The sequence below is a fragment of the Macaca nemestrina genome, chromosome 10 (assembly GCF_043159975.1).
Source record: "Macaca nemestrina isolate mMacNem1 chromosome 10, mMacNem.hap1, whole genome shotgun sequence".
Classification (NCBI taxonomy): Eukaryota; Metazoa; Chordata; class Mammalia; order Primates; family Cercopithecidae; genus Macaca; species Macaca nemestrina.
In genome coordinates, this window is record NC_092134.1 from 134,230,166 (window position 1) to 134,250,412 (window position 20,247).

Below are 20,247 nucleotides of genomic sequence, written 5' to 3' on the forward strand. Positions count from 1 at the left end.
GAGAATGGCGTGAACCCGGGAGGCGGAGCTTGCAGTGAGCTGAGATCCGGCCACTGCACTCCAGCCTGGGCGAGAGAGCGAGACTCCGTCTCAAAAAAAAAAAAAAAAAAAAAAAAAAAAGAAATCATTGCCCAACCAATATCACAAAGATTTACACTTACGTTTTTCCTAATAATTTCAGAGTTTTAGTTCTTACCTTCAGGCCTTTGGTTCATTTTGAATTATAGGTCAAGGTCCAACTTCATTCTTTTGCATGTGAATATCCAGTTGTCCCAGCACAATTTGTTAAAAACACCCGTTTTCTGCTCTTTGTTATTATTAAAGATAGTCTTTTTCAGCCTTATTATTATTAGAGAAAATGTCTCCCTTTGTCCCCCAGGCTGGAGTGCAATGGTGTGATCAGAGCTCATTGCAGCCTCAAGCTCTGGACTCAAGGGATTCCCTCTGCCTCAGCCTCACAAGTAGGTGGGATTACTGGCGCGTGCCACAGCACACAGCCCACGCAGTCTTGATTACGGTAGATTTGTCATAAGTTTTAATATCATTAAGTGTGGCTGGGCGCCGTGGCTCACCCCTGTAATCCCAGCATTTTGGGAGGCCGAGGCGGGCGGATCACGAGGTTAGGAAATCCAGACCACAGTGAAACCCCATCTCTACTAAAAATACAGAATGAGCCGGGCACAGTGGTGGGCGCCTGTAGTCCCAGCTACTCGCGAGGCTGAAGCAGGAGAATGGCGTGAACCCGGGAGGCGGAGCTTGCAGTGAGCTGAGATCGGGCCACTGCACTCCAGCCTGGGCGACAGAGCGAGACTCCCTCTCAAAAAAAAAAAAAAAAAAAATTCATTGTGTGATTCCTCCAACTTTGTTCTTTTTCAAGACTGTTTTGGCTATTCTGAGTCCCTTGTGTTCTCATAAACTTTAGAATCACTTTGACCATTTCGGAAAAAAAACAAAAACAAAAACGGCTGGAATTTTGATAGCGATTATGTTGAGTATGTAGATCAGTTTGGGGAGTATCACTATCTTAACAGTATTAAGTCATCCCATTGAAGAAAACAATATGTCTTTCCATCCATTTAGGTCTTCTTTAGCTTCTTTCAAGGATATTTGGGATATTTTGTAGTTTTTGGTGTTAATGTAACATTTGTTGATAATAAACTTTATAGTTCCATGGCCTCTAAAGGTTAAACCAGAATTTGTGTGTGATTTGGTGAGACCACAGAATGTTCTGTGTCTGGAAGAATCTGTTCTAGGACAGGTTGGGCGACAAATGCCTCCCAGAGACTGGCCAGAAACACATTCTATGTGAAGTAGCATGGTGTAATACAATGCCACTATTGAACCTTCTCATACCTGGGATAAGTAGACAGACTATAGGGCACTACATTCTACAGTTGTCTTGATGTCACAACCCAGCTTATTTTCCCCTGACAGCCCACAGGGGATGATCTAAATTTCTCAGGTTGTCATAAATTGCAGGGACGAGAGAGTGTGTCCAAAGAATCTGCATCCCTAACTTCCTATTAACATAAATACTTCTATTTATCCATCCTCCTACAGAGACCACCGCTCCCTAGGCACCAAAAATATGTCTGATTGAGATTTAAGTAAAAGCCCAGAAAGATGCAGCCCCCAATATCTCCGCTAAACCCTAAACTCAGGTGTAAAAATGCTAGTACATCTAGCACAGGACAGAGAGTTCTATGTCAAGGATCAATGAACTTCTTTTTGTGAGCAATCTATCTCACACACTATCTGAATATTTATAAACCCACAACCTGTCACTAGTTATGTCTTGTTGATACTGTCAAATTTTTGTTGTCCGTCTGTTTGTAGATATCCTAAGGTCACACTTTTATGACCTTAGTTCAAGTGAGCCTGATTCTATTTCCTAGTAAATGTTAACTTAATGAATTAAGAATAGTTCATTTTAATGTCAGCCCCCCAAAAAAGGAGACTTAGAAAAAATGATTTTGGTGTGGGAGGGGAGATTATAATTGTAGTTTTAAATCACATTTCGTTTACCTACATTTCTTTTTTTCTAATACTGCAAAACTGGAATATTTTTCAAAATTATCCCCATTTTTGTAAAAGAAAACCATTTCACAATAATTTGTGGATATTTTGCCAACTTCATATTGCATGTGGAAACTAAGTTTAAATGAAAAGGTGACTTGTATAAGTCAGAAAATGAATCAGAGATCTAATCAGATGTGGGACCTTCCAATCATGAATCCATAATTAGACTGTCTCTAAGTATGAAACATGGGCGAGGAAAAGAGACAGAGAGTGAACTCAAGGTCACTTGGGGTTATGGGAACCGCCTGGGCTCCAAGAAAGAATGCAAACACAGCAGGTTCAACTCTCAGTGTCAGAAAGCCATGCCGTTCACACACTGTAAATGAGGTGACCATCCCATACCTTCTGTACCACTATAATCACACCTCCCTGTTACAGAAACAAAAAACATAAGAACAGCAACCCTGTTGTCTATTTCTTGATCTCTTTGACAAATACACTATGAAATACAGCACATGCTTCACAAATGCCACAGAATGCCCTGTGTGTACAATAAGAAGGGTGCTTTGAAAGCAACAACAAAAACCTAACTTCCAAATATACTGGTGGGGGAACTAAGGCACAGAGTTCAGATACCTCCCAATAGTTAATTAGCACCTAAGCATTGTGTGTTGGCATCTCCATCTGGTGCTCTTCCCACTACAATTTCGCACCCTTCATACGACTGACTGGATATTCCATCTATTTTTTTTCAGTTGAGTTTTGTAGGGATGAGAATGAGGAAGAAGACCCTGGCCCTTGCAATTCACAATGTGCATACACTTTCACCGTTTCTTCTGGGTCTTTGGGATGCACGTGTATCCGGACTAGCCTCTGCCAATCTCTACCAGATACATGAAGGCTACAATATTTATATCTCAGTTGTGTTTTCATTGATGGGGCTTTAAGAATATTCTAATTAATACTCTGCTTCTTTTTTCTTCCTTAGCCAGAACTCGCTCTGACTTATACTAAGATATCAGCGCCAAGGAAAGTTAAAGGAGTCAGGCCTTGAGCCCTGTGAGGAAAGACCACAGAAGCAGGAGTCAGGGAAGCCATGTGATTTCACATCAGATGGGCTGGATTTGTGGAACTGGAGAATAAGTCTTAGAGAATAAATCTGACCACAAGGAGGTCAGGATCAATTTTCAGCATTCCAGTTTCCTCTCTCCTCCTTCCTTGAACCATAAGCCAAACCTGTTAATTCTACTACTAAAACAAGTCCTTTCTTGCTGTTATAGCGTCTAACTGGCCGGAAGTGTTACTAAATTTGGGCCCAGGATGAAGAGGTGTCAAAGAGCTGCAACCTTCACCTCTCAGGCTCAAGTGATCCTCCCATCTTAACCTCCTCAGTAGCTGGGACTACAGGCGTCCACCACCATGTCCAGCTAATTTTTGTAGGTGAGGGTCAACCAGGAGCTTTTCCTGTCTAGGCGAAGCCAGCCTGATCTGGCTTAACAGAGACTTTGGAGAAGTTGATTCTAAGCCTTTTTTCACTGACACAAACTAGGGGTGACTTGACATACAATTGGTCCTGATAGCTGACTATTGTCAGAAAAAGAAAGTACTTGAGATCAACTTCTCTAAACATCAAATTAGCACCTTTGGCAAGTATTTTTCACCACTTATTTGGTAGCATAATATGAATATAAAATAATCCTGTCTCCTAAAGTTGTCCAACACAAACCCTGCATTCATCTCCCACAACACGGTACATCTGGTTAAATCATTCAATGTCTGAGTGTGCAACTAAAACCAATCATTTCAAGGCTTTTTCCAGAAAGGCATCTGACTTCATATGTGGATATTACATGTTGATATGGTTTGGCTCTATGTCTTCACCCAGATCTTACCTCAAATTGTAATCCCCATAATTCCCCCATGTCCAGGGAGGGACCCGGTGCGGGGTGATTTGATCATGGGAGTGGTTTCCTCCATGCTGTTCTCGTGACAGCGCATAAGTTCTCACGAGATCTGATGATTTTATAAGGGGCTCTTCCCCCTTTGCTGCCTTCACACGCTTTCTCTCGCCTGCCACCATGTAAGACGTGCCTGCTTCCTCTTCTGCCATGGTTATAAGTTTCCGGAGGCCTCCCCAGCCATGAGGAACTATGAGTCAATTAAACCTCTTTTCTTTATAAATTACCCAGTCTTGGATAATTTATAGCAGTGTGAGAAAGGACTAATACACATGTGTATTACTGAGATTTTTCTATAACCACAATGTATAGTTTGAAATACATTCTTTTCCCTTAAACCTTTGGCATCCACTACTCTGTCCTTACTAGAATTCTAACTTAGCCTAGAATTATATACATATAATACTTTTAATTTAGATCAATATTCTAAAACTATCATATTTCTATATATTGTTATCTAACAATTTTTGAAAATACACTTAAATGTATAAAGATGCGGCTAGTTATTGAGGTTATAAAAGGTTAACAGCTACAGAGGAAAAAAACTAAAGCAGGTTTCCTTTTCATTTTTTATTTTGGCCAGTAATTTAAAGCATAAAAGTATAAATTTTGGGTCATAAAAGTTAAAACACTACCTTCAATTTGCTCTGACCATGGCAACTGTTAAGAATTAGCGGTCAGCTGGCCTCCACGGCTCACTTCTGTAATCCCAGCATTTTGGAAGATTAAGGCATGAGGATCACTTGAGGCCAGGAGTTCCAGGCCAGCCTAGTTAGCCAGGGTCTTCAGCAAGACCCTGTCCCTTAAAAAAAAAAAAAAAAAAAAAAATTAGCTGGACGTGGTGGCACACGCCTATAGTCCCAGACACTGGGGAGGTTGAGATGGGAGGATCACTTGAGCCTGAGAGGTCAAGGCTGCAACAAGCTGTGATCATCCCCCTGCACTCCAGCCTGGGCAACAGAGTGAGACTCCGTCTCAAAAAACAAAACAAAACAAATTAACTGTCGATACTCCTTGTTGTCACTATGCCAAGAAGGGTTATTGTGAAAGAGAAATATGAGAAAACTGATTGAAATGGCTTTCAGGGACGTGCATAATACTCAGAAGCTTGGATACGACCTAGACTGCTGGGGGCTAAGGAAAGAGTGAGCATCAGGAAATGTTGGTGCTTCCTGAAGACTCACCCTTAGGAGGTAGTATTCACAGTATGATAGGGCTGAACTCTAACTGCCCAATTCAGCAGAAGGTATAGGGAGGAAAAGCTAGTGAAGAAGGCCACCTGGGCTGAGGAGGGTTCTGCAGGAAATGAGGTCATAAGCCAACGGATGGATAGAAACCCCTTACTCCATCCCCATTATCCTTTCCCTATCCAGAGGTTACTATATCCTCTGAACTCTAAACTCGCTTATTATTATTCTGGTTAGAAATCTCAAAGAAATTGTGCAAAGTTCAAAAATAAAAGACTTCTTTTTTTTTTTTTTAAACCTGGAAGAATCTCCAGCAATTTCCCAGTCAACCTCTACCCTTCATTTTTAAAAGGAATAAAAATAATAATCAAACAACTAAGGACCCCTGAGGTAGGTGCCTTGTTGTTTGCTCACAAAGACAGAGCTTAAAACAGATTTCAGGTCCCCTGGACCGAGAGAGGACTCTGTCCACTCTACACTGATGTCTGTGTCATTAGTTGCCGCCGCCGCTGCTGCTGCTGCTGCTTTTTTTTTTTTTTTTCTTTTTTTAACAGAGTTTCACTCTTGTTGCCTAGGCTGGGGTGCAGTGGCACGATCTCGGCTTACTGCAACCTCCACCTCCCAGGTTCAAGCTAATCTCCTGCCTCAGCCTCCCGCGTAGCTGGGATTACAGGCAGCTGCCACCATGCCTGGCTAATTTTTTTTTTTTTTTTTTTTTTTGTATATTTAGTAGAGATGGGGTTTCACTATGTTGGCAAAGCTGCTCTCAAACTCCTGACCTCAGGTGATCCGTCCTCCTCAGCCTCCCAAAGTGCTGGGATTACAGGTGTGAGCCACTGCGCCTGGCCGGCCATAATTAGCTTCTTTACCTTTGTGCATATTCATTCCCTTCTACTTTCACTTTCTCCAGTTAGAAACTATGCCAAGACATGATATGCTAATACCCAACCTACTTATTCAGTACTTAATCAGTTTGCCTATTATTATCTGTTTCTTCCCAACAAGACTGTAATTTCCTGGAGAGCACAGTCAGCTTCTTTAGGTCCCTCATTAGCACAGGCCAGAAGTAGGCACAGAACAGTAGCTACATCTAAATTCAGAAAGCATGTCGGAGAACTGGAGACTGGCTGAGCCTGGGCTGGTAGGGAGGACAAAAATGAAGTGGCAAAGTAAGAAGAAAAAGCATGAAACCTTCATGAGAATAAAAATTTAGGGGCCAGCTATTTTGTTCACTGCTGTATCCCTAGCACCAAGAGCAGTGTCTGGCATATATCGGAATTCATATGATTGTTGAATAAATAAGTAGCTAATTCATCTATGAAAATAGCATTGGCTCTGCAAGAAATTTTTATAGAAAAATAACCTATAGAAACTAATGAGGCATAAAGAATTAAACTACAATACTAAAAGTACAAGGGGGAATGGGGAGTAGTTTTTAGCAGTATATATAGCAAGTCCGTGGTACCCAGGTTTCTGCTCAATAGGGACACATTTTTTGTTCCATCATTAAGCAGGTTGTTTTTCTTCAGATAAAATATTTAAAGTTCTTTGCTATCTATAAACAGCAGGCAAAACATCGAGCCTTCAGAATAAAAATAAGATAATATACTCAATAAAGAACACCATATACAAAAATCAACTCAAAACGGATTAAAGACTTAAATGTAAGATCTGACACTAAAAGTACTAGAAGAGAACATAGAGAAAAGCTCCACATCATATTAGGATAGGCGAGGTTTTTTTGGACATAAACCCAAAAGCACAGGCAACAAAAGCAAAAATAGACAAAGGGGGTTACATCAAACTAAAAAATGTCTGCACAACCAAGGAAAAAATCAACAGAGTGAAGAGATAACCCATGGAATGGGAGAAATATCTGAGAAGTGATTCATGTCTGGTAAGTGATTAGTATCCAAAATACATAGGGAACTAAAACAATAGGGGGAAAACAAATAACTGTATTAAAAATGAACAAAGGACCTGAATAGACATTTCTCAAAAGAAGACACACAAATGACCAACACATATGTGAAAAAATGTTCAACATCACTGATCATCAGGGAAAATGCAAGTTAAAACTACAATGAGCTATTACCTCATACCTGTTAGAATGGCTATTATCAAAAAAATGAAAAATAAGTGTTGGAGAGGATATAGGGAAAGGAGAACGCTTGCACACTGTTGATGGGAATGTAAATTAGTACAACCATTAGGGAAAACAGTAGGAAAGTTCCTCAAAAAATTAAAAGTAAACTACTGTATGATCCAGCAATCCCACTATTGGGTATACATCCAATAGTGGTTTGACTTTTGTATATGGCGTTCTTTATTGAGTATATTATCTTACTTTTATTCTGAAGGCTCAGTGTTTTGCCTTCTGTGTACAGATAGCAAGAAAATGAAATCAGCGTGTCTGATTTCAGACATACTGCTGTCTGCCTGCCATGTTTATTGCAGCATTGTTCACAATAGCCAAGAGATGGAATCAATGTAAATGTCCATCAATGGATAAATGAATAAAGTATAAATACATATAGTACAAACACAATTAAATATTATTCAGCCTTTTGAAAAATGGAAATTGACAACATGGATGAACCCAGGAGACATTATGTTAAGTGAAATAAACTAGGCACAGAAAGAAAAATATCCCATGATCTCACTTATATGTAGAATCTAAAAAAGTTGAACTCATAAAAGTAGAGAATAGAAAGGTGGTTACCAGAGGTTGGGGGACTTAGAGGGGTTGGAAAGATGTCAGAGGATATGAAAGGATTCTTCCTAACAAGGAGGAATAAGGTCAAGAGATCTACTGTACAACATGGTGGCTATAGTTAATAACTATGTATTGTATTCTTGAAAATTGCTAAGAGAGTAGATATTAAGTGTTCTTACCACAAAAATATGTGAAATAATACTATGTTAATTAACTTAATTTAACCATTCCACAATATACACATATTTCAAAACAACATGTATATGATAAATTATATATATAATTTTTAATTTTTTAAAATTAAACATAAATTTTAAATATACATATAATAAAAATAAAGAATACCCAGTTGGGAAAGCTCAGGTATGGTAGGCAGAATAATGGCTTCCCAAAGATGTCCATGTCCTAATCTCCAGAACCTATGAATATGCTGATTTTTAGTAGTGTTGAAATAGCGAAGGGGAATTAAGGTTACAGATGGAATGAATCAACTGACCTTAAAATAAAAAGATTACCCTGGAATACTCAGTGAGTTCAGTGCAGTTACAAGAATCCTTAAGTGTGAGAAAGGCAAAAGTGTGAGCGTCAGCATGAAAAGACATGAGAAACACTCGACCGGCCATTCCTGGTTTTGAAGATGGAGGAAGGGGCCATGAGCCAAGGATTGTAAGCAGCCTCTAGAGACTGGAGGAGGCAAGGAAATTGATTCTCCCTTAGAACCTCCAAAAGGAACCATCCATCTGGAGACCTACCCATCCATTTTTACTTCTGACCTCCAGAACTGTAAAATAAAACTTTATGTTGGGTTAGGCCACCACCCTTGTGGTAATCTGTTACAGTGGCAACAGGAAATGTATAAACTCAGGTTAAAAGAAAACAGAGCTGCAGAATCACATAACTCCTGGCAGAACTTCGGAGCACATGTTGGTTGGGACTGGTTGTGAGGGTTTGGGAAAGGTGGGAATTAGTTTCTGCCAGAGACAACCGAAATAGATGCAATGCTCAACTAACTTGTGCATGATTAAAGACTTTAGTTGTTAATGGGTTGAACTATACACCCTCCCAAAATTAATATGCTGACATTCTAACCTTCAGAACTCATAATGTAACTTTATTGGGAGATGATAGTGCAGAGATAATCAATTAAAATGAGGTAATTAGGATGTACCCTAATCCAATAAGACTAGTGTCCTTATAAAAAGGGGAAATTCAGGGGCAGGGCACGGTGGCTCACACCTGTAATCCCAGCACTTTGGGAGGCCGAGGCGGGCGGATCACGAGGTCAGGAGATCAAGACCATCCTGGCTAACACAGTGAAACCCCATCTCTACCAAAAATACAAAAAAAAAAAATTAGCCGGGCGTGGTGGCGAGCGCCTATAGTCCCAGCTACTCAGGAGGCTGACGCAGGAGAATGGTGTGAACCCAGGAGGTGGAGCTTACAGTGAGCTGAGATCGCGCCACTGCACTCCAGTCTGGGCGACAGAGCGAGACTCCGTCTCAAAAAAAAGGGGGCGGGGGGGGAAATTCAGAGACCGATATATACAGGGAGAATACCACATAAACATGAAGACAGCCATCTACAAGCAAAAGAAAGAGGCCTGGAATAGATGCAGCCCTCATAATACCTTAGCTTTGGACAGCTAGCCTCCTGAACTGTGAGACAATCATTTCGTTGTTTAAGCCAGAGGTCACCAACACCCGGGGTGCAGACCGGTCAGGGGTGCACAGCAGGAAGTGAGAGGCAGGTGAGCCAGCAAAGCTTCATCTGTATTTACAGCCACTCCCCACTGCTGTCATTACCTCCTGAGCTCCTCCTCCTGTCAGATAAGCCAGGACACTAGATTTTCTTTCTTTCTCTTCCTCTTGTATTTTTGGTGGAGACGGGTTTCACCAAGTTGCCCAGGCTGGTCTCAAACTCCTGAGCTCAGGGCGATCCACCCACCACCTCCTCCCAAAGTGGTGGGGTTACAGATGTGAGCTACCATCCCCGCAAGCATTAGATTCTCATAGGAGCGTGAACCCTATTGTGAACAGCTCATGTGAGGGATATAGGTTGTGAACTCTTTATGAGAATCTAATGCCTGATGACGTGAGATGGAACAGTTTCATTCTGAAACCATCTCCCACCAACCTCATCCGCATCTATGAAAAAATTGTCTTCCACAAAATCAGTCCCTGGTACCTGGTGCCAAAAGCCATGCAGTTTGTAGTACCTTGTTACAGCAGCCCTAGCAAACTCATACAGTAATGCAGGCACTGAAAGAAAACGCGTATGATTTTCATTGAAGCAAATACTTCATGATGTCTCATTGAAAGACCTAGCTGCCGCCTAGCTAGCTGTCAATGGAGACTGCGGTATACTGAGGGGGAAAAAACGGGTAGACAGCACAGAGTTCCGTTTCCAGGTGTATTTCAGTTGAGCTGTGCTGCACATTATAGTAACTCGACTCCTTTATTGCCACAACTACTTCCCACCCAGTGGGAAGGAAGTGGTCTCATAGGTATAAGAAACTCCAATGTGGAGAGGACTCATTACAGAAGGAAGCAACAATCGCATAAATGAAAGAAAGAAAGAAGGGAGACAAAGCGGGGATGAGGGGTTGATAGAGAAAAATGAAAGAGGATAAAAGACGTTAAAAAGAAAACAGAGGTGAAACCTCGTCTCCACTAAAAATACAAAAATATTAGCTGGGCGTGGTGGTGGGCGCCTGTAATCCCAGCTACTTGGGAGGCTGAGGCAGGATAACCGCTTGGACCTGGGAGGCGGAGGTTGCAGTGAGCCGAGATCGTGCCACTGCACTCCAGCGTGGGTGAGAGAGCAAGACTCCCTCCCCCATTCTCCCCACCCCCCAAAAAAGAAAGAAAGAAAACAGAGAGTCAGTCAGCAAGGGATAGCACATCACGCTGTACCCTTTTTAATCATGGTGATTGATATCTCATTTAAATATCGCAACAACCCTGGAAAGTAATTCCCGTATTTATGCTTTGCAGTCGAAGAAGCTGAAGCTGAAAGCAATGAGCCCATGGTCTGAAAGGCTATGCAGTCCTCTGACAAGTAATTCCTGTAAGCTCATTCTTTCCCTCCCCCCTCTCCTGATGTCCCCCTCTCCAGGAATAAACAGAGGTCCCCCATTCCTGGGTTTTCTCATGTTTCTCTCTGCACCAAATCTGCTGAGGCAGGTTTAGTCCCTTACCATATAAAAACACAGAAGCCAAACCCCACAAGATGCTTGTTCCGAAGAAACACAGGTTAATTCACTTGGTGATTTCTGTTTGTTCACATAAACACAAACAGCAGATCACAACCGTTCCGCTCCCAGCCTCTTCCCTTCTTCTCCCTCCCCAGCTGCAAAGTCCACCCCCAGCTGCCTCGCCGCCATTCCCCTCCCACCTTCTTTACCCTCCCCCCCGCGCCCGCCCCCCATGCCCCGTTCACTACCGTGTCCCTCCTGTGGTCACTCCGGTTTCAGGTGGGACCGGCCCAGTCAGAGGGGAAATAATGACTGGCTCGGGTAGGGCAAGGTGTACCAGCCTCAAGGAAATGCTTTTCAGTCCCTCCTTCCCACTGCGGGGCGTGGCTGCCGGCAAAGGATGGAGTTCGGGCGGGCTCCCGCGAAGGGAAGTCTGCGGGCTCCGGGGTTTCCGGGACTCGCCACACGCGAGCCACAGGAAACCTCTGCTGAAACTGTAAAAGCTGGACTTGTTGCTGATCTACAGTGATCGCTAGATGCCAGGTATCGCGGAGACTCCAGTCCAGGTGAAAACGGAGTCACGATACAGGGCAACAGCGCCACCTCACGGCCGGCCCCAAAGCAGCGGCCTCCACTGGCGCCTAAAAATGGTCAGGATTCACATTCAGGTGGATTATTCCGCGCCAGGAACGTTCTCCACCTGAAGGCTTTGCCCGGGTGTTCCAAGGTAATATTGACGGGCCGGGAGTGGTGGCTCACGCCTGTAATCCCAGAATTTTGAGAGGCCAAGGCGGGTGGATCACCTGTGGTCAGGAGATCGAGACCAGCCTGGCCAACATGGTGAAACCCCGTCTCTACTAAAAATCCAAAAATTATCCGGGCGTGATGGTGGACGCCTATAATCCCAGCTACTCAGGAGGCGGAAGCAGGAGACTAGTTTGAACCCAGGAGGCAGAGATTGCATAGAACCGAGATTCTGCCACTGCATTGCAGCCTGGGCGACAGAGCAAGGCTTCGTCTGAAAAAAAAAAAAAAAAGATAGTACTGATCACTGCGGAGATGTGGGGGAACCTAGAAGGAATTAATGGGAATTAAAATCCCAAGATTAAGTAATTGATCATTCATTTAGAGAGCACGCACACACACACATATATATGTATATGTATATGTATGTGTGTGTGTGTGTGTATGTGTATCCCATTAAGTCCTGGGTTCTCCTCTGGGGAAACAGTGAACAAATTAGTTATGTTACCTGCCCACATGGAAACTAAAATAATAGAAAATACTTAATAGATAGCTGAAGGAATTCTGTTAGATATGAACACCTAATACAAATTCTATTAAAGAAATATGGGTCATAGGAAACTTGAATATGTCACCAGTTTGTTCAGCATTGAACGCATACGAAACACAAACTGACATTCATTAGAGCAAAAAGAACTTGGGTGCAATGTAATGTGGAATATTTAGAGATTGACATATGGCAATTCTCTAGAGCTTTCTCTATTGGCATTTTCATTTCCTTTAGGGCTTTATAAAAACAGGATGAATTGTACTTAATGCCACTGAACTGTTCATTTTTAAATGGCTAATGGTTGATTTTATGTGATGTGAATTTTACCTCAAAAGGAGAAAGGAAGACATCTCATCAGTTAGTTGTTCTTTCCATCCTTTATGTCATAAGTGATAAATCAAAGCCAAATGAACTCTTTGGAACTTCATATTATGTAATTTTCTACTCTACCTCCCCAAGCATGCCCCTTGATGACAGATAAAGTGGTTTACTCATTTTTTAAATTTCTGCAGTGTGTTGCTAGATACTCATTCTGATGCACAGAATTTTGTTTAAAATCTCGTTACTGTTATGGTAATAGAGGTTATAACCTCTAGGATTAAAAATATATATATATGGTACAGAAAGGGGAGGCAAAATTTTACTTTCCAATTTTGTTGAGCAAATCAAATAAATTATACATTAAAAACATTTCGAGATAGAGAAAACACTGGAAATGGTAATGCCGAGACACGGCAACAAATAAGTACCACATAGTCTGAGTTAAACAGCAGAAATACACAATGAGGTACATATGTATAGCTAGTCCCACACATTATACTCATTAATAAGATGGTTAGAATATCCATTATTTCTCTTTTCTCTTCAAGTTTTCATTCCCTTGTAATTTCAATTATTACCTCCATCTCAAATTTATGAGCCTCCAACTCATTGTCAACAATGCTTCGGCTCCAGTGTTTCTACCAGATCATTATTTCTGCCTCATTATTAATTCCGTAGGAATTTGTCGAATGCCCATTATCTCTCTGTCCAGATTAAGTACTGAACAGTAGTGGGAAGTCACACTGAAATATCCATTGGAGATCTCTTCCTTCTCCAGTTTAGTCTACATGAATCCTAACTGCCAGATCCTGCTCTCCTCTAAGCTGTTAAAGCCATCCATCCATGTGTTACTTAGTATATTCCCTCTTGTATGATTCTGCAATTGTGAGGAAGGAATCTATTGGTTTAGTGGGGTGGAATCTATTTACAGAAGGCATGGAGGAATTCCTGGAAAGTCATTCATTATAAGAAAAAAGAAAATCAAAGCACAAAGGTATTTTCCACTAACAAGAATAGCTTGGGGTTCAGCATTGTGTCTGCATCTCAATGTCCTTTGGCCAAGCCCTTATGAAATAACAGAGTCCTAGTGAGAGGGGACTCTAAGTACAACTGGTAGAGTTATTTCACAGAAAAATACAACAGCAACAATAAAACTGTATGAGACCTTGTGTACGCAAGGTAGCTTTGCGTTGGAACTGTTTTCAAGGGAATATAACACAAAAGCGAGGCAGGTGAATTCTTCCAACCTTATCTGGAAATGCAGCTCAACTTTCACAAAAGGGCAAGCAGTGGCTACTAGTGGGAGGTAGCTCTACATGGGCCTGAGGCTTACCTGAAAGGCTTGCACTGGCACAGAGGATCAGAATCCCTTTGACGAAAGCTATAAACAGAGTCAGTGGTAGAGTCACCGCAGCAATGCCTGGCATCTAAATGGAGCTTCCCAGGCATTTAGAGAACAGTAGACATCACCAGAGGAAATCTAAGACAAGGAAAATAGTGGATTCTATGTAGCAGCTAGGGTTTGGGATTGTGAAAATGTATGAGGTCCTCTACTATCTTGAAGATCTTCAGGGACAGTTGGGGAAAGGATCTTTTAAGAAAAACCAGAGGTTCTGCAACCAACTAAAGGCAGTGACAGAGTATGGGAAATTACTACTGATATGACCTCATGTTTAACCCTGGTTGGTATACCCTATAGAATATTGATCATTGGTAAGCTTCCATGTATATGTTGTTTCTTTTTACATTATATATTAGTTTTCTATTGCTAACATAACACATTACCACAAACTTAGTGGCCTAAACAATATAAATTTTTTATTTTACAGTTCTGTAAGTCAGAAGTTAATATAATTCTACGTGGGTTAAAATCAAGGTATTAGCAGGGCTGTATTCTTTTCTAGAGGTTCCTGGGAAGAATTTGTTTTCTTGCCTTTCCCAGCTTATAAAAGTCTCCCATATTCTTTGGTTGCTAGCCTTTTTGTTTCCCCCATCTTCAAAGCCAACAGTGGCTGGTTGAGTCCTCTCACATCAGGTGTGTGTTTCTGTGACCATTCTGCCATTGCTGTGTGTCCTGTTCTCTCTCTGAGCACAGATTAGAAAGTTTCTCCACCTTTAAGGACTCACATGATGAGTAGATTGGGCCCACAGGATAATCTTCTTCTCTGAAGCTCCATAACCTCGGTCACATCTACATTGTCACTTTTGCCATTAAAGGTAGCATAATTGTTACCGGTGGAGGGTGTCCAGGTTCTTGGCGTTTTGAACAAAGAAATGGACAAAAGGCACAAACAAAGCAATGAAAGTAAATCACAGATTTATTAAAATAAATTATACTCCACAGACTGAGCAAATTCGAGCAAGTGACTCAAGAGCCTGGTTACAGAATTTTCTGGGGTTTAAATACTCTCTAGAGGTTTCCTGTTGGTTACTTGGTTTAAACCCTATGTAAATGAAGTAGCGGCCAGCAACCAGTCTGATTGGTGATGCAAAATGACCAATCGGAAGCTGAAGTGAAGTTACAAAGTTACACACGAAGACTTGGCCTGTAACCAGTCTGATTGGTTGCAGGAGGGGACCAATCGGAGGTCCTTTCATTTTTCATCTGCAACGCAGAAAAGGGTGGAGCGGGAAGTTGCAAAGGAAGTAGCCTCTGATCGTTTTGTTACTTGGGTGTGGATAGGTGGGGTTTTCCTTTTGATTCAGTTCTAGGAGTCAGAGCCAATCGGCCTTAGGTTTCCTGCCTTCAAACCCTATTCTCCTGCCTCATAATCACAGGTTCTGAGGATTAGGGTGTGGACATCTTTGGGGGCCCATTGTTCTGCCTACCACACATTGCTTGGAAGAGCGTGCAGTATAAGGTCCATGTCTTACACCTCTTCGTAGTCTCTGTTTCCTGTAAATACTAAAAAAATAAATGTTATTGTCCATAAAAAACGTATACCACTTGCCAACTACTTTTATTCTCAAGAACATTCGTTCTCCCTATGGATTAAAAAAACGTGATAATTAAGGATATGATGTCAACTATTTGGGTCCACTCATTTTTTTCTTCTCGTTTTCCTTCTTTCGCCAGGATTCTCATACAGTTGTTCGGTTGAGAATGACTGTTTAGAGATCACTGACCTACAGCTAGATTCCAGAGCTCGCATCAGCTTGAGCAGGTTGACCTTTCTGGGCCTCAGTTTTCTCACTTGTAAAATTGAAACGTTAGACTACATTAGCCTCAGGTTCTTGTCAGGGTTCATATTCTATGATCCTCTAAACATTGCATGCACAATCTCATCTCCCCCTAACTCCTGCCTGCTAGAGCTGTTGCATGCTATGGAACATCTCTGGCAGGTGGACATCCAGCTTTGTCTACACTTCTTCAGTGCTGAGGACTGGCCACCAAGTAGCTTATTCCATTCATAACACCTGATTATCAGAATATTTTTCTTATACCTAACCTCTCTAACCCCCAATTTGTTTACATGTAAAATGAAACAAAAAAGCCTAACTCACAGAGTTGTTGAAAGTTCAAATAAAAAAAAAAATACTGAAAGTACTTCTTGAAAATCAAAAGCACTACAAAAGGGTTAATTGCCATATTATTATTACCTAATATTGCTAATAATAACTTACGTTTCTATTAATCTATACTTGTGCAACCTATGGTGGATTGTACATCTCTCTTTTAAACACTTTATTTGTTCATCTCAGTCCCCTTCAGGTAAAACATCAAAAATAATTCTGAATCAAAATTCTGACATTATCCCTCTCTAGCTATATTACTGAGATATTTTCAACTACATACTTGATTTTTTTTAAAAAGCACCCGTTTTATATTATTTCCACCTACTTCACTGATAAAGGTAAAAAGAACAGAGTTTTTACGATACCACTAAATAATTATCTAAATGTTGGTACTTAATTCAATAAGCAGTCTTTAAATATGATTTTCCAAATAGCTACTGCCCTCCCTAATGGACTATAAGCTTCAAGGTAAGAATACTGTATCCACTGAGCTGCTCAAATCAGGAAGCTGGGAAATGCCACATAGATGCTGTTCAATCTTTTTGCCTCCATTTCACGTAATCAAATATGAGTAACAGTTGTACCTTCTGAATCTCTTTATCTTGTCTCTTTTCTCTCTTACATTATCTGAATTCACCCCTCTTCTTTTCCTGCCTGAATTTCTGTAAGAGTCTTCCAACTGGCCTTCACTCCTCAATCTCACCTTCTAATTTTTCATTTTATTGCCAGCATATTTTTCCAATGAGTATGTCTTACTATGCAATACCTACCCCCATTTACAATCTTTGCAAAATAAAATTTCTTTTTTTTTTTTTTTTGAGACAGAGTCTTGCTCTGTCACCCAGGCTGGAGTGCAGTGGCCGGATCTCAGCTCACTGCAAGCTCCGCCTCCCGGGTTCACGCCATTCTCCTGCCTCAGCCTCCCGCGTAGCTAGGACCACAGGCACCGCCACCTCGCCCGGCTAGTTTTTTGTATTTTTTAGTAGAGACGGAGTTTCACCAGATTAGCCAGGATGGTCTCGATCTCCTGGCCTTGTGATCCGCCCGCCTCGGCCTCCCAAAGTGCTGAGATTACAGGCTTGAGCCACCGCGCCCGGCCTGCAAAATAAAATTTCTTAAAGATGATTTCTTACATTATTACAAAATAAAATGTCTTGATGGTGAATCTCCCTTAACCCTCACCTTATCTATACTTCCTAATATCCACCAATCATACTACATATTCATTTTTTCTACAAAAACCAAAGAAACAAGTACTAAATCCTCTCACCTGACAAGCATTTGCACACTCTTTTCCCTATGCTTGTAATGCCCTTCCCCTCCTAACTTACTTAATAATTCCCACCTAGCTGTTTAGGATGCAGCTCACCTCTGAGAAGTAAATGGTCCCTGAGCTTTACTCTGAGTCGTCTCCTATGCAGACTGTCCTTCTTTCTTCTTGGCACCAGAGTGTTTCTCATTTGTAGTTTCCTTGTCTGTTTCTTCTAATAGACTATATTCTCCCTAAGGACAGAGAACCCAATTTATCACTATTTATGGACCCTTGCAAAGTGCCGTGGTGTGTTTGTCAAATATGGGAAGAGTATAAGAAAAAGTGATGGTCTTACATTGAAGTCTCAAAATACTTTCAGATTTATCATTTTGTTAGATCTCTATAAAACCTTAGTGAGGACAGATACTGTAAAAAACATGTAATTTTTATTGAGATTCAGTGATTGTGTCTTGTCCATAGTCACACAGAAAGTAAGCTGCAAAGTCAATATTTGCCAAATTAAATGCTTTATTAAATACATGTTTGTACCCAAATACATAAAAATTGCTAGTAAAATAAACTTTAAAAATGTAACTGTGTGCTAAAGCCTCTAAGAGGTAATTAAGAAGTGCATTGAGATCAGGAAGCCCAAATCTCACCAAGGATTCATTTATATCATAATAATGCTGTGGTCTGAATAGAGTCCAGGAAAAAAAAACCCCAGAGTGAAATTTTTTATGTATTCAACATTACCAAGGGGAAATATGCTTTTATCACATGATGTGAACACTTTGTGTAGCATAAGGTTGCTATTACTACATAACACAAGATCCCCAGTACTTCCTTCCCCAGGTCTTCCCAATATCTTTCAAAAACTCTAAACATATTCCCGGAGCAATGCACTTGTGATTTATTGTTCCTAGAACACTCTGGATTTCTCCTCAGCTACCCGCCACCATCACTTCCTTCAGGTCTCTGATCAAATGTAATCTTATCAGTGAGGCCTTTCCTGACCACCCAACCCCACTCCATCTTGGCACATATAGTCATCCTTGCCATTATTTTCCCTTTAGAGCTTATCATACCCAAACATACTATACAATTACTTCTTTATTTATCATCTTTCTTCCTTAACTTTGTAAAGACAGAGTCCTTTTTGGTTCACAGAAGTATTTCCAAAACCTAAAACAGTATCTGGTACATGATAGCCCCTTAATAAATATTTATGAAATGGATGAGTGAATGAGTCAATGATCCGTGGGATATATTTCCTTCTGGGTTAAGCATGAGGTGTAGTTGTATATTTTGGAAGCAAATTATTTGACTCTTTTTATAGATGCAGTTCACTTATAGCTACTTGTATTTCTTAGAAGTAAATTTGTTACAAAATATCAGAACCAAATTTATGGCCCACTTTATTATGTATAGGATTCATGGCTAACATATTGTGCTCTGCCTCAGTTTTAACTTCAACCTATTTGCCCTTTACTTTATTATCTTTCCAATTTACTTATTTTTATCTTTTGGTGTCATATATATACATATATATTTTTTATATATCTAAAATAATATCTTAAGATGCTTTACTATATATAGTATATAGTAAATATAGTATATATTAAATACAAATATAGCATACAGTAAATATATAGTATATACTATATAGTATAGTAAATATGGTCTATAGTATATACTACATATAGTGTACTATATATATACTATAGTATATTTAAGTATATATACTATATAATATATATTGTAATATCTTTCAGTATACGATGTATAAAGTATATATAGTATATCATATACTATAGAGCGAGTAAAGCATCTTAAATTGTTCTAGAATAGGAAGGAGAAAAATTCAATAAACGAAGGAAGTTTTTTAAAGTTATTAAAATGTCACTTCTTATAAATGATTTTTGCAAACATAGTATTAAACAATGCTTGGGGAACTAAAAATTAGCAGTTTATGAATGGGCAAAGCTAAAGACAGATCTCATTTTCACCATGCTGTGCCCCTACAAGTGCAGCATGAAGAGGCAGTTAATCTTTTCATGGGTTCTTCCTTTTGCCTAGCACTGACAATGTAGCATGAAGAGAAAAGCATGGATATTGTAATCAGAAAGACCGTGGTTGAAACCTAAATCCACCTCCAAACAGTTCATGCTTTGGACCTGTGGCAGAGATTGTGGTAGGTTCTGCCCACCTCACCTGTTTCTTCCCTCTAGGTGCACTTTCCCAGCACCCTCTCATCTGGGTAGGACCATGTAACTAGCTCTTGTCCAGAGACCATAAGCATTAGTGCGTTGTCACTTCCAGTCCGAAGCCCAGGGGCTCCCTCATTTCCCTGCCTACTGGCTGGATGAGCACAGAACAGGCTGAAACCACGTTAAAGGTGATAGAACCACAGTGTGAAGGAGACTTTATTCTTAAGTAGTGACCGGAAGGAGAAATGCCCAGAGAGAGCCACCAAACCAAACACACAAGAAAAAAATAGATTAAGCCACTGGAATTTAAGATTGTTGATTACAGCAGCTAGCATTATCTTGAGGAATGCAAACATATTAGGATGCAAGAGCCGCTGTTTTCCACATCAGTAAAAGGGAAATAGAATGTGTTTCAGTAAAGGTAAAATATAGTATATTTACAATGCTTGATATTTTGGTTACTTTTGTAGGTAATATGTAAACCAGGAGGAAAAAATATATGTGTCTTGAAATATACATGTCTTGAACTATATGAAAATAAGGTTTTGCTAAAATTTACTAATATTTTATATCATGAAATGACA

General features: G+C 40.5%; 1 protein-coding gene and 1 long non-coding RNA gene across 5 annotated transcripts in view; both read right to left on the bottom strand.

The window, feature by feature from the left end:
* The window catches only part of LOC105499938 (serine/threonine/tyrosine kinase 1), a 56,788-nt gene extending 45,196 nt beyond the window's left edge, over positions 1-11,592 (bottom strand). For 3 of the 4 annotated variants that reach the window (XM_071072269.1, XM_071072268.1, XM_071072266.1), the window contains exon 1: positions 11,322-11,592. The gene's annotated coding sequence lies outside the window, so the exon portion shown is untranslated. The remainder of the gene's footprint in view (positions 1-11,321) is intronic. The other variant, XM_011772832.3, reaches the window with a different exon arrangement.
* Positions 11,593-14,735: 3,143 nt separating this feature from the next.
* Positions 14,736-17,744, bottom strand: LOC105499939 (uncharacterized). Its single transcript, XR_011608600.1, has 3 exons — positions 17,574-17,744; positions 15,518-15,593; positions 14,736-14,941 (listed from the first exon to the last, which is right to left on the bottom strand). It is a non-coding gene; the product is annotated as an uncharacterized lncRNA (long non-coding RNA).
* Positions 17,745-20,247: the final 2,503 nt, after the last annotated feature.